Raw genomic sequence first — 14,108 nt, forward strand, 5'->3', positions numbered from 1 at the left:
GGAAAAAGATGATGGGAGGCATCACCCTCCCCAACCTCAATCTTTACTACAAAGCAGTAACAATTAAAACAGCATGGTACTGGAACAAAGGCAGAGCCGTAGACCAATGGAACAGGGTGGAATATCCCTACACACAACCCCAAATGTATGATCATCTAATCTTTGATAAGGGAGCAAGAGATGTGAAGTGGAGCAAAGAAAGCCTCTTTAACAAATGGTGCTGGCAAAACTGGACAACCACATGCAAAAAAATGGGTTTAGACCTTGACCTGACACCATGCACAAAAGTCAGATCAAAATGGATTAAAGACCTCAACATTAGACCACAAACCATAAGGTACATTGAAGACAAGGTCGGCGAAACCCTCCACGATATTGAAGATAAAGGTATCTTCAAAGGTGACACGGAACTAAGCAATCTAGTAAAAACAGAGATCAACAAATGGGACTACATTAAACTAAAAAGCTTCTGCACCGCAAGAGATACAGTGACCAGAATCCAAAGACTATCCACAGAATGGGAAAGGATATTTACACAATACCCATCAGATAAGGGGTTGATATCAATGGTATATAAAGCACTGGTTGAACTCTACAAGAAGAAAACATCCAACCCCATCAAAAAATGGGGCGAAGAAATGAACAGAAAGATTTTTAATTTTTTTAATTTTTTGATCGAGATCTCTTTTCTAATGCTTTATAACAAGTGAAATGTGGTGTTCTATGCTTGGCACATCAGTGTTTTAGAATATGAGATGTGGGGCTGCAAATGTGACCATGTGCTAGAGAAATTCTAAAGTCGAATGATACAGTTGTTGTTAAGTTTTTAACTTAAAGTGACTTTGGTATCCGAGGCATCTTTGCAGCTTTTTGCTCTTTTCCGAGATTTTGTGAGTCTGTGGATCATGGACATTAATGAGCTTATATGGCAGAGGCAGTTAGTGTGCACAACTGACAGACTCCCGGTCACTGGTTCTCAATTATGTAAGAGCCTGGAATTTTGGTCCCAAAAACCACATAGCTGAATTTTTCAGAAGTTTCTTTCTTACATGTGATGCTCCTCCTGCGCCTATGGAGACTGGCCATGAGTGTGGCAGCTATTGGTTTCTGGAAGTTTTTGGCTGCCGGGACTCTGTTGGGGCACCCACCCCACTCCAGGGTATCCCATAGGCGCCCAACCTGGCTTGGGGTCTGGAGACATCTCTCTGAGTTGTTTTTTTTTTTTTTTTTTTCAGATTTTCCCCAACGTTTTTTTTATTTTCTAGAGGTTTCCTGCATCTTATCTTGGAGCCCACTGACATTTTTCCCTGTGCTATTATTTTGTGGCCTTCTATTGTTTCCTTCCTTCCTTCCTTCCTTCCTTCCTTCCTTCCTTCCTTCCTTCCTTCCTTCCTTCCTTCCTTCCTTCCTTCCTTCCTTCCTTCCTTCCTTCCTTCCTTCTTCTTTCTTTCTCTTTCTTTCTTTCTTTCTTTCTTTCTTTCTTTCTTTCTTTCTTTCTTTCTTTCTTCCTTTCTTCCTTTCTTCCTCCCTTTCTTTCATTCTTTGTTGCTCCCTTCCTCCCTCCCTTCCTTCTTTCTTTCTTTCTTTTTATCTTTCTTCCTTTCTTCCTCCCTTTCTTTCATTCTTTCTTCCTCCCTTCCTCCCTCCCTCCCTCCCTCTCTTCTTTCTTTCTTTCTTTCTTTCTTTCTTTCTTTCTTTCTTTCTTTCTTTCTTTCTTTCTTTCTTTCTTTCTTTCTTTCTTTCTTTCTTTCTTTCTTCCTTCCTTTCTTTCTTTCTTTCTTTCTTTCTTTCTTTCTTTCTTTCTTTCTTTCTTTCTTTCTTCCTTCCTTCCTTTCTTCCTTCCTTCCTTTCTTTCTTTCTTTCTTTCTTTCTTTCTTTCTTTCTTTCTTTCTTTCTTTCTTTCTTTCTTTCTTTCTTTCTTTCTTTCTTTCTTTCTTTCTTTCTTTCTTTTTTCCTCCTATCTTTTTCCCTCCTTTCTTTCTTTCTTTCTTACTCCTTTCTTTCCTTCTTTCCTTCTTTCTTTCTTTCTTTCTTTCCTTCTTCTTCTTCTTTCTTTCTTTCTTTCTTTCTTTCTTTCTTTCTTTCTTTCTTTCTTTCTTTCTTTCTTTCTCTCTTTCCTTCCTCTTTCTTTTATTTTTTCTGTTTTTGTTTCATTTGGGGGGTCACACCAGGTGGTGCTCAGGGGTAAATTCTGATCTGACCTCTAGGAATTACTCCTGGAACTGCTCAGGAAAATATATAATGTACTTTGTGTTGAACTCAGATCTGCCATGTGCTAGGCACCCTACCCATTGTACTATCTCTCTGGCCTGAAAGTTCTAAGATTTCTTACCACCACAGCAATCTTTGAGAGGTATTTTCAGTAGAAAGTTTTTCTTCATTGATCTTAAGGAAACAAGTAAAATCATTGACTCATCTAGATATAATCTTTTATATTGAGTCCTGATCATTATGGTTTTAATAGATATGTCTCAGTAAGCAGTTGCTGATGCAAGACCCAACTGTCAGTGTCAGCAGGATGAGGGTAAGTCACATTGAAGCTATTGTCAGTCAGATGGTGAGCCAAGAGGACCAAGTGAAATGGGATTGGTACCAATTAGATGGAGCTTGTCTCTCTCTATATTCCAGATTCCTTTTAACCATAGCTAAAATTTCCTTGATTAAACTGGAATTGTTGGTATAGAAACACCCTGCTTCCCCAAGGGCCATGAATAGCTCCCTTTTACGAAGGGTGAATATAGTCCTTGACAGTTCTGTAGTACTACTTCAGCCAAGAAATCTATCTGTTTTCCTAACTGACTGATATTCTGGTCTATCTGGGTACTGAGAAATCTGTAATTTTAACTTCCCAAGATTAGGACTGAGGTGCCTAGGGCTCCTGACCTGGGGATTCCTGAGTCAACCAATAGAGGGACTGGTATGGGAGCTGCCTTCTTAACTCTTGGGTTTATGTTGAAATGTTCACTCCCATCTTCCCCCACTGTAGATATATACTTGGACAGGACATATATCAACATGCGCATGTCCCCACATAGGATATCCCATTCTAATTGCTCAGCAGCTCTACACTTTGCCAATCTGAAGGCATAGGCTATTCAAGTGGTGTCTGGAGCTCTAAAGAAAAAGCAGTCATTAGTGATGTTGTTAGTTCCATATACCTTGGAACATAAATGAGCATAGGAAGAATTTCAGGTTATAAACTGAAGAGACAGTGCAGGTGCCTTGTCCTGGAAATCTCCCATTCTCACCTCATTGAGCTAAGCTTAGATGGGGTTAATGTCATGTTTTTCCCCACCCCCACATAATAAGGGGGCTTGGGGTTACAGGCAGAGACAACAGTCTTTCCTGACTGACAGAGAGGGGTGATTAATCCATCTATGCACAGTTTGCAAGAGGGAAAATTTCTGAGAGATCTCCAGGAGACTTAGGAACCCTTTTGTCCTTGAGACTTTCAGTTTTGGTTGGAGGAGCCTTGGGAACTCGTAAGCTAGTGGGGCCTCTGGATTTTACTGTAGGCTCTAGGGGTCTGAGTTTAGGTACTCTCTGGGAATTTGGCAGCAAGCTTGTTCCAGGACCAATAGGATTCACTGCATGAGCCAGAAACTTTCTCTGAACTGTGAATATAGTCCCTGGGTCAAACCCAGGCATCCACACCCCAAGGTGTATGACAAAATAATATCCATAAATAAATTCTGAAAATTGGTGTCTATAAATGAGTAGTTACATTACCAGACCCCCTCATAAGGCATCTGGGACATAGATCCTCCCATCAGGAAGTGACCAACACCAGTCACCTTTTGTGTCTGCTGCTCTTTCCTGAGTGTCTTGCCTCCCCTGAGCACTATAGCAGGATTGCTCTGGCAGGTAAGATAATGCCTACCATCTTCTTTTTTTTCCCCAGGGATTTCTTCAGCTATTCCTGGGATGGGGGGTTACTGTTCAATATGAATTTCATGAGTAGTTTAACCTATTTCATTGAAAAATGTCATGGGTATCCTTATAGAGACTGCATTAAATCTGTGTAGTACCTTGGGAAGTTTTGCCATTTTGGCAGTGTTAATTCTCCCAGTGCATGAGCAGGGGATGTCTTTCCATTTCCTTGTGTCCTCTCTTATCTCTTGAAATGGTGCTTTCTAGTTTTCTTTATACAGGCCCTTTACTTCCTTAGCAAATCTGATTCTGAGATACTTGATTTTCTGAGGCAAAACTGTGAATGGGATTGTTTTATTAATACAATAATAATTTTTTCATTGTTTTCTCATAGGGAAGCCAGACATTTTTGTGTATTGATTTCATAACTTGCTACCCTACTATATCAATCTATTGTTTTTAGGAGTTTCTCGATAGAGACTTTAGGGTTCTCTAACAATAGTATGATGTCATCTGCAAATAGTGAGAATTTGACTTCTTACTTTCTTATCAGAAGCCATTACTATCTTTTTTCTCCCCTAATTCCTATGGCAAGTACTTCAACTACCATATCAAATAAAAGTAGCAAAAGTGAGGAACCTTGTCTTTTCCCGATCTTAGAGGGAAGGCTTTTATTTTTTCCATTGAGAACAATGCTTGCTGTGGGCTGTGATATATGGCTTTGACAATATTGAGGAAAGTTCCTCCAAGTCCCATTTTGTTGAGTGTTTTATCATGAACATGTGCTAGATATTGTGAAATGCTTTCTCTGCAACTATTGATATGATATGTGCGTTTTTTTTTTATACTATGTGTTATGTTGATTGATTTGTGAATGTTAAACCATCCTTGCTTACCTTAGATGAATGATCTTTCATCATGGTGTCTGATTTTGTTGATGAGTCATTGGATTCTACTTGCTAGTATATTTTGAGAATCTTGCGTCTGTTCTCATTAGTGATATCAGCCTGTAATTTTTTTTTTGGTGGTGTCTCTGTCTGCTTTGGATATGAGGGTAAGCAGTGATTCATAGAAACTGTTTTTGAGTGTTTCTATTTCTCCAATTTCCTGGAAAAGCTTTGAAAGGACTGTTAAAATGTTCTATTTAAAGGTGTGGAGGCTTTGCTGCTGAACGACCAGGATCCAGAGCCAGCTATATTTCTTGGGGTTCCAGCGAGTGCTTGCAGCCATGTCTCCAGACTGTGAACTAAGCTTTTGTCCCATGCCGGCTAAGGGGGGAAATATCCTTCTCCCTTGGTTTTTCTTCCCTCCAGGAAGAAATGGTATGGCGTCTGCCATTTTATGGAACTTTTAAACAGGTATAAACTTGGTGGCGTGGGAGAAAAAAAATGTGTTTTGAACTTGAAACAGCAGGACGCTTGGGCAGTCTCGGGCCGGGGCAGGTGCCGGCAAGAGCTCCGCCGAGATTCGACCTTGGTGGCCATGCCTTTGCACAGCCGCTTTGCTGCTGAACGACCAGGATCCAGAGCCAGCTATATTACTTGAGGTCCCAGCGAGTGCTTGCAGCCATGTCTCCAGACTGTGAACTTAGCTTTTGCTCCATGCTGCTCCAAGAAGGGAAATGATGCAATTTCCAACTTAAATTTCCCTGGACTTAATTACTAAAATACAGAAATCCTAAATCACACAGCTGCTACTGTGGCCACGTGACTCTATATCTCTTCATTCTTATTAGTGGAAAACTAATTATCAAATGTTTCCTTGTCAATAGGGCTGTATTCTTTTTTTTAAAATTTTTATTGAATCACCATGTGGACGGTTACATAGTTCTCAGGATTATGTCAGTTATACAATACTCAAACACCCTTCCCTTCACCAGTGCCCATATTCCATCACCAACCACCCCAGTATACCTCCTGCCCCCTCCCTCCCCCTCCCTTGTAAGTGATAAGTTTCACTTTGTTTACGCTTTATCTTGATTATATTCCATGTTCAACACATAACTCACTATTGTTGCTGGGGTTTCCCCCAAAAAAGAAAGACAGTCCTACTGTCAAGGAAGCATTTGATAGTTCCCATTGCTGAGAATGTAGAAACATTAAGTCCCGCTGTTTGTTACATAACTTTTCTTTTTTTCCCCCCTCGTCCCACACCACTGAGTTCATGCCTGTTTAGTAATCGCCATGCTGCCTGACAAAGGGAAAAAAAAAAAAGATGGTTATTTCCCGTCATCAGCCAGCATGGGGCTATGGCTTAGTTGATAGTCTAGTAGAGGGTCTGCAAGCAGTTTCTGGAACCAAAAGTAGTGCGCTGGTATCGGCCCTGGCTCGAGATTCCACCAGCGTCCCGCTGTTCCATGTACATAATAATTTTTTCCCTTATATCCCATTCCCACGCCACCAGGTCCGTGTCTGCTTAATGGACATCATACTATGGTTAATGCCATGCCACGTTTCTTCTGGAGAAGAAGGATATTTCTTCTCAGCCGGCGTGGGGATATGGCTTAGTTCAGTCTAGACAGATGGCTACCACTTTGATTGCCTTCAATATTTCAACAAAAGACTTACTATTCTTGTTAGGATTTCCCCCCAAAGTCCGACCCGTTAAAAAGGAACCATTTCATATTGTTGATGATTAGATAACATTAGGTCACGCGGCCGCAACAGCGGCTGAGCGGTTTTGGGTTTCTGTATAAAGTCCGGGGAAAGTACAGCCAGAAATTACATCACTACAAACTTTTACCCTTTTATGGTGCTCATAAGATGGAAAAACCTAAAGAGAGCTGGCTTAGCATCTCCATTTTGTGCTCAAAAAGCGGTGGAAGCTGTACTGTGCTCAGGAGGAAGGGGTTGAGAGAGAGAGATTAAAAAAATAGAGGAATACCCGGCTCCCACTGTCGCAGCCTGGCGTAAGGTCTCAATTCACATTCTGCAAGTATATCAGTGGGCTGCTGGAGTCCAAGGGCGCTCTTTTGGGCTCTTCTATCATGCTCAAGCGGCAGCCGCGCCAAAAGGGACGCACACATGGGTCAACTGGGTATAAGTATCCGCCAACAGGGCCGTATTCTTGGGGGATAAACTCCAACAAGAATAGTGAGTTCTGTGTTGAAACTTCAACAACAATAGTGAGTCTTGTGTTGAAATATGGAATGTAATCAAGGTAAAGAGAAAAGGAAGTGAAATTTATCAGTTATGTGGGGTGGGGGTGGGGGGTGGGAGGTATAGTAAGTTTATTTTATTTATTTATTTTTTTTTGGTGGTGGAACATGGGCACTGGTGAAAGGAGGGGTGTTTGAGCATTGTATAACTGAGACATAAGCCTGAGAACTTCGTAACTTTCTACATGCCGATTCAATAAAATAAATTTAAAAAATAAAATAAAGGTGTGGAAAAATTCACTAGCGAATTCCTCTGGGTCAGGGCTTTTGTTCTGGGGTAGACTTTTGTTTACCGTTTCAATTTCCTTGATTGTGATAGATCTGTTCAAGTACTCCACACCTTCTTGATACAACCTTGGAGATTATAAGAATCCAAAAATTTATCAATTTCTTCTAGATTCTCTAATTTTGTGGTGTACAGATTCTCAAATTAATCTCTGATAACCCTTTGAGTATATCTGGTCTCTGTTGTGATGCCCCCTCTTTTATTTCTAATCTGGTTTACAAGCATTCTCTCTTTGTTTCTTTGTGAGACTTGCTAGTGGTTTGTCAATCTTGTTTAGTTTTTCAATGAACCAGCTCTTGATTCCATTGATCTTTTGGATTGCTTTTTCAGAATCCAGCTTGTTGATTTCTGCTCTAAGTTTTCTTATTTTCATTCTCCTGACTTGGTCTTGTCTCCTTTTTTAGTTATCTTTGAATATCTTAAGTTTTGGTCCCTTTCATCCTTCCTGATGAACACTTGCAGAGCTATAAAGTTTCCTTTCAACACAGTATTCTTCCACAAGTTCTGGTAGCCTATGTCCTCTTTTTCATTTGCTTCCAGAAATCTTTTGATTTTCTCTTTGATTTACTCTCTAACTCACTGGTTGTTTAGTAGTGAAAAGATTTTTTTTTAATTGAGTCACTTGGAGCAACACTTACAAAACTTTCATGTTTGAATTTCAGTCATACAATGATCGAACACCTATCCCTCCACCAGTGTACATTTTCCCCCACCAATGACCCCAGTATCCCTTACCCCCTCACCCCGATATGCCACTCTGCCATCTAATTCTACGGAAAAGTTTCCCTCTTACACTCTCTCTACTTATGGGAATTATGATTTGGAACAAGTATACGGGGAGGCCATCATGTTTGGTCCTTTATCTACATTCAGCACATATCTCCCATCCCTAGCTATCCCTCCAACTATCTCTGACTTAGTGATTCCTTCTATATCCCAGCTTCCCTTTCCCCCAGCTCATTCGTCAGGTTTTCAACCATAGAGCAATATTCCTGGCCCTGTCTCTGGGTGTTAATCTCATATTATGATACTTTATATTCCACAAATGAGTGCTGCCCTCTCTTTCCTACTCTTAGCATGATATTCTCCAATGACCATTCACTTAAGAGTAAATTTTATTTCTTCATCTTTACTAAAAAACTGCATAGTATTCCACTGTGTACATGTACCAAAGTTTCTTTAAACAGTCATATGGTCTTGGGCTTTCGATTTGTTTCCAGATTCTGGCTACTGTGAAGAGTGCTGCAGTAAACGTACAAATGCAGGTGTATTTCTCATGTGCTTTTTAGCACCCTCAGAATATATTTCCAGAAGTGAATTGCAGGGTCATATGGAATCTCAATTTCTAGTTTTTAAAGGAATGTCCATATTGTTTCCCCAAAACCCTGGACCAGTTGGCATTTCCACCAAAAAATGTAAGAGTCTCTTTCTCCCCACAGTGCGACAGCACTGGTTGTTCTTGTTCTTTATTTGATACATGCTAGTGCTAGTCTCTGTTGTGTGAGATGATATCTCATTGTTTTGACTTGCATCTCCCTGATGATAAGCAATGCAGAGCATTTATTCTTATGCCTTTGGCCATTTGTGTTTCTTTTATGAGGAAGCTTCTGTTCCCTTCTTCTCCCCACTTTTTATAGGTTTGGAGGTTTTTTCTTGTATAATTCTACTACTTTCTTGTATATCGTGGATATTAGCCTCTTATCATATGGGTATTGGGTAAATATCCTTTCCCATTCTGTGGGCTCTCTCTGTATCTGGGTCACTGTTTGTTTTAAGGTACAGAAGCTACTTAGTTTAACATAGTCCCATTTTTTTATGTTTGCTTTCACTTACTTGGTCAGTGGTGTTTCATCCTTAATGATTTTTGCAGCTTCAATGTCATGGAGGGTTCTGCCTAAATTTTCCTCCATGTACCTTATGGATTCAGGTCTGACACTGAGGTCTTTAATCCACTTTAATCTGACTTTTGTGCCTTGTGTTAGACAGAGGTTAGAGTTCATTATTTTTTAAAGGAAGTTGTCCAGTATTCCCAGCATCTCTTGTTGAAGAGGGTTTCCTTATTCTACTTCAGATTTCTTGCTCCTTTATGAAAGATTAAGTGATCATATATTTGAGAGTGTATGACAGAATACTCAACTCTGTTCCATTGGTCTGTGGGTCTGTTTCTACCCCAACAACATGCTGCTTTAATCACTACTTGTTTGTAGTACAGTTTGAAGTGGGGGAAGGTGATCCCATGCTTCATCTTTTTGCTACGGATTGCTCTAGCAATTTGTGGGGGTTTATTGTTCCATATGAATTTCCGGAATATTTTGTCGATTTCTTTGAAGAATTTTATGGCTATTTTATAGGGACTGCATTAAATCTCTGTAGTGCTTTGGGGTGTATTGCCATTTTGATAATGTTAATCCCCCCTATACATGAGCAGGGGATGTGTCTCCATTTCCTAGTGTCATCTCTTATTTCTTGAAGCAGTGTTTTGTAACTTTCTTTGTATAGGTACTTTACCTATTTAGTTAAACTGATTCTGAGGTATTTGATTTTCTGAGGCATTACTGTGAACTAGATTTTTTTGAAAATATCTTTCTTCTCTTTCATTTTGTGTATGTAGGAAAACCGTGGACTTTTGGGTATTGATTTTGTAGCCTGCCACTTTACTATGCAAACCTATTGTTTCTAGGAGCTTTATGTAGAATCTTAAGGATTATTTTTTGTTGCTTTTTTTGGTCTCACACAATGATATTCAGGTGTTTATCCTGGCTCTGCACTCAGGAATTACTCTTGGCGGTGCTTGGGGGACCATATGGGATTCCAGAGATTGAACCCAGGTTGGCCGCATGCAACACAAATGCCCTACCTGCTATATTAATGTTTCAGCCCCGAGTCTTTAGGATTTTCTAAATATAGTATCATATCGTCTGCAAATAGTTGTAGCTTCACCTCTTCCTTTCCTATCTGTATGCCCCTGATTTTTTTTTCTTGCCAAAGTGCTCTGGCAAGTACCTCCAGTACTATATTGAATAGGAGTGGCTAGAGTAGGCAACTCTTTGTATAGTAGAGTGGCAGGCTACAAAATCAACACCATCCCAGTGGGTGCCTGGCAGTGCTCTGGACAGAATGCCCAGTGGGCCTCTGACTTGGATCAGGAGAGATGGAGTCCTTGGAGATGGAGTCCTTGGATCTGGGAGGTAGCAGGGCCTTGCCTGGGTTTCTGTCCCTTGGAGTTCCTTTCCAAACACCTTGGTGATATGTGTCTTAAGTGAATTGTGAAGGAGTCTAAGGGAAGACACTGTGGTCATGAAAATTACTGAGATAATTTGAAATTTACCAGTTCCTACTGGGAAGGATATATTTATATGAAAATTTCATTGAATCAAGATATATCAAAAGAAGGATTGAAAGAGGGATGGGTGCTGCAGTATCTGAAGAGGAAGTAGTATTCATGTAAGATCTGAATGTATACATATGTATATAGAAATATATATATATACATTTCTGTATATATACATATATATCTATACACACATATATATAGTGTCACTCATAAGATGAGCCCTGGTTAGCCATAAATTACTGGAGAGTTGTTTTCCATGTATTTCTGGACCAGGATAAGAGGACGGACAGTAAAATCTAAGTAAGTGTGTTCAATTTATTCAGTGAATAGTTATGTGGAAGACTTTCACTTTGAGGGAGACTTCAGGGCAAACTTTGTAAGTCTGTCACAAAACTTCTCAAACATGATAAAGTATATCAAACTCAACAAAACTTTGATTTGTCTGTGGCAAAGCTAGTAATGTTGTAAGAGGTGGTGCAAAGGGTAAAAGTGTTGGATGATTCCTGGCTGGAGAGATTATAATCAGAGCATGAGACCTGAAGGCAGATTAGGTATGAACCAGGAAATGGATCAAATATATAGTGCTGTGGGAGAGGGAACAGGTTCCCATTTATCACCTCCTCCCGAGTACACGCATCTTTGTAATTTTTTACAGCTGCCCACAAACGGGCCATCCGGCTACTCAACAAGCTGCTAAGCCATGATCCCAGAGACTCAGAAACAAATATTGGAACTCAGTGGCTTTTGACAGAAATCGTTCCAGATTTAATTATTAGTATTTCAGAATTACCAAATCCGTAGCGGCCATGCGACATCATATCCTATTCATAATCAGAAATAGAAAAACATATTGTCTAATGTTGCCTTTTCAGCAGATCTGAGTGTTGGGGTAAAATCCCAAATAATACAGGTGGATCTGGTGTTGAAATATTGAATGTAATTAAAGTAGAGAGAGAGTAATGTGGAAATCATCTGTCACACAGGTAAGCAGAGGGTGTGGGATGGGGGACATACTGGGGATTTTGGTGGTGGAAAATGTGCACTGATGAAGTTTCTGGTATTTCATCATTTTATGACCAAGACTTAAACCCGAAAGCTTTGTAACTGCTCTCACAGTGATTCAGCACTGCAGTGTCAACACTGTCATCCCATTGTTCATTGATTTGCTCGAGTGGGCACCAGTAGCGTCTCCATTGTGAGAGTTATTGTTACTCTTTTAGGCATATTAAATACTCCACGGGTAACTTGCCAGGCTCTGCAATGTGGGCAGGATACTCTCAGTAATTTGCCCGGCTTTACAAGAGGGATGGAGGAATCGAAACCGGTCTGCCACATGCAAGGCAAATGCCCTACCCGCTGTGCTACCGCTCCAATCCTACGCAGCCTTTGTAAATAGAGCTCATAGAGTTGTGTGATGATATACTAGTATCTGAAAAAGGAAGAGTCATAGTTTACACCAAGATTCTTCACGAGTCCCAGGCTGGGTGTTGGTACCATCCAATGAACTCAGAATCACAGCACAGAAGAATGACGGTACAGGTGAAGGGTGCAGTTTGATGAATCCCTTTAGTATTCATGATCTTTATGATTTTTAAAATTATTTTTCTCATGATATTTCCAAATGCAGAAAATAAAATATAAATATTTCTAAGTGACATCTAAATTATAATTTTCTGATACTTAACAATCATGGCAATCATTCACTGAGCAGAGGGGAATAAGAAACCATAACAGGAGCTGAGGGAGCACCTGAAAAAGAAAATAATCTGCAAATGAATAGTGCATTGGATGAGGAAAATGAATCATCATGTTTACAATAGAATAAAACATTATGAATGAGAGGGAAGTTTCAACTAAACTCCATACTCCTAAAATGGCACACCAGTGTTTCCTGATCAACAAAATCCAAATCACAGTGGCAGCTCAATACCATAGCTCAATACCCTGGATCCTGGACCACCAATGAGAGGGTGATGGGGGCTCCCCAGATCAGGCTGAAAGATGGAGATCTGCCAGCAGCTTTTCCTGTCTTTTCAGTAAATCCTCACCTGAGCATAAGACAAGCATTTTCAGTTCAATATACTTTACTCTCATTGACCCTGCCTTTTCAATTTTCTTGGTCTTCTACACTTCATTTTGCTGATGGAGCATACCAGCTAAGAGGAAGAGAAGTGACAATACCCTGATTTATTCTGTTTTGATGGGGTTTGTTTGTCTCTTACTTTTCATCACGTGAGTGCACCAGAACAACTGAATCAGCCTCTACATTGTTCTTTGTTTTCTTCAGTCTGGGAGAGGACTGGGAAGTAAAGAGCAGGAAATAATGGATTTCTCAGGTAGGTTTGACATTCATGAAAACTTTTATGTCATGGTTTCTAATTTCCATGCTCAGAGTACAGCATACTTCAAAGGACAATTTTGCCCTCTGCGAAGGGAAACCATTTGGTTCAAGTAAAATCTTTTTGTAGGGTGACTTCAGTTACAGACTACTTTAGGTTACACATTACTGTAAAAAGAATTTAGTGCATAAATCTAACAAAAATAACAAGTGGGAGCACTTGGGCTCCCCATGGGATCATGTGATTCTGTGACTGATGGCATTGGGGAGATTCCAGGAATCTGCAGAAGAAACAAATATTTGATAAAAGCTAATTCATATTTCCCACTCCAAGGAAATATACATGACCACAGGATTCTTTTCAGAGGAAGCAGGAGGTTTCTAGCAGCAAAATAGACCCACTTCTTTGATGCTTTTGAAGGCATTCCTCACTGCTCCCTTCCTCCATTGCAGTTCTTTGTGCCAAGTTGTTCCTCATGTTATGTTCTCAACCCAGGTACACATAGCTGCTGTATTCAGAGATGTTCATTTCATTTAGCGCAAATGGAGAGTGAGGGAATAGTTTGTTTTTCATGAGCATAGTCTTGTTTAGATTCAGCTGCAGTCTGACACTTCCACACTCGAGGTCAAAGTTGGCCAACATTTGTGCCACTTGGCTAACGTTTGGCATTATGAGATGATGTCATCCACGAAGCGGAGGTGGTGTAGCTGCTGAAATTCTATCTCCACTCCCATTCCTTCCCATTGTAGTCGTCACATAACATTCTTGAAGGTGGCACTGAAGAGTTTCTGAGAAATAGTATCACCCTGCTGAACCCCTCTGTTTGCATCAATGATGGTAAATGATCACTTCCTTGTAGATTATGAGACCCTGATGGTAAATCCATAATGCAGCTCGCGGAAAATCTTGATGCATTGAGTTTGAACACCCTGCTTGGCTAGGGATTCGATAACCGCTTCAGTCTCAACAGAATCAAAGGCCTTCTTTAAGTTGATGAATGTTAGACAGAGCAGCATCTTGAACTCTTGCAAAACTTCAATGAGTTTGGTCACTGTGTGGATGTGGTTGATCATGCTGAATCCCCTTCAGAACCCGGCTTGCTCGCATGGTTGTCCTTCATCT

The sequence above is a fragment of the Sorex araneus genome, chromosome 1 (genome assembly GCF_027595985.1).
Source record: "Sorex araneus isolate mSorAra2 chromosome 1, mSorAra2.pri, whole genome shotgun sequence".
Taxonomy (NCBI): Eukaryota; Metazoa; Chordata; class Mammalia; order Eulipotyphla; family Soricidae; genus Sorex; species Sorex araneus.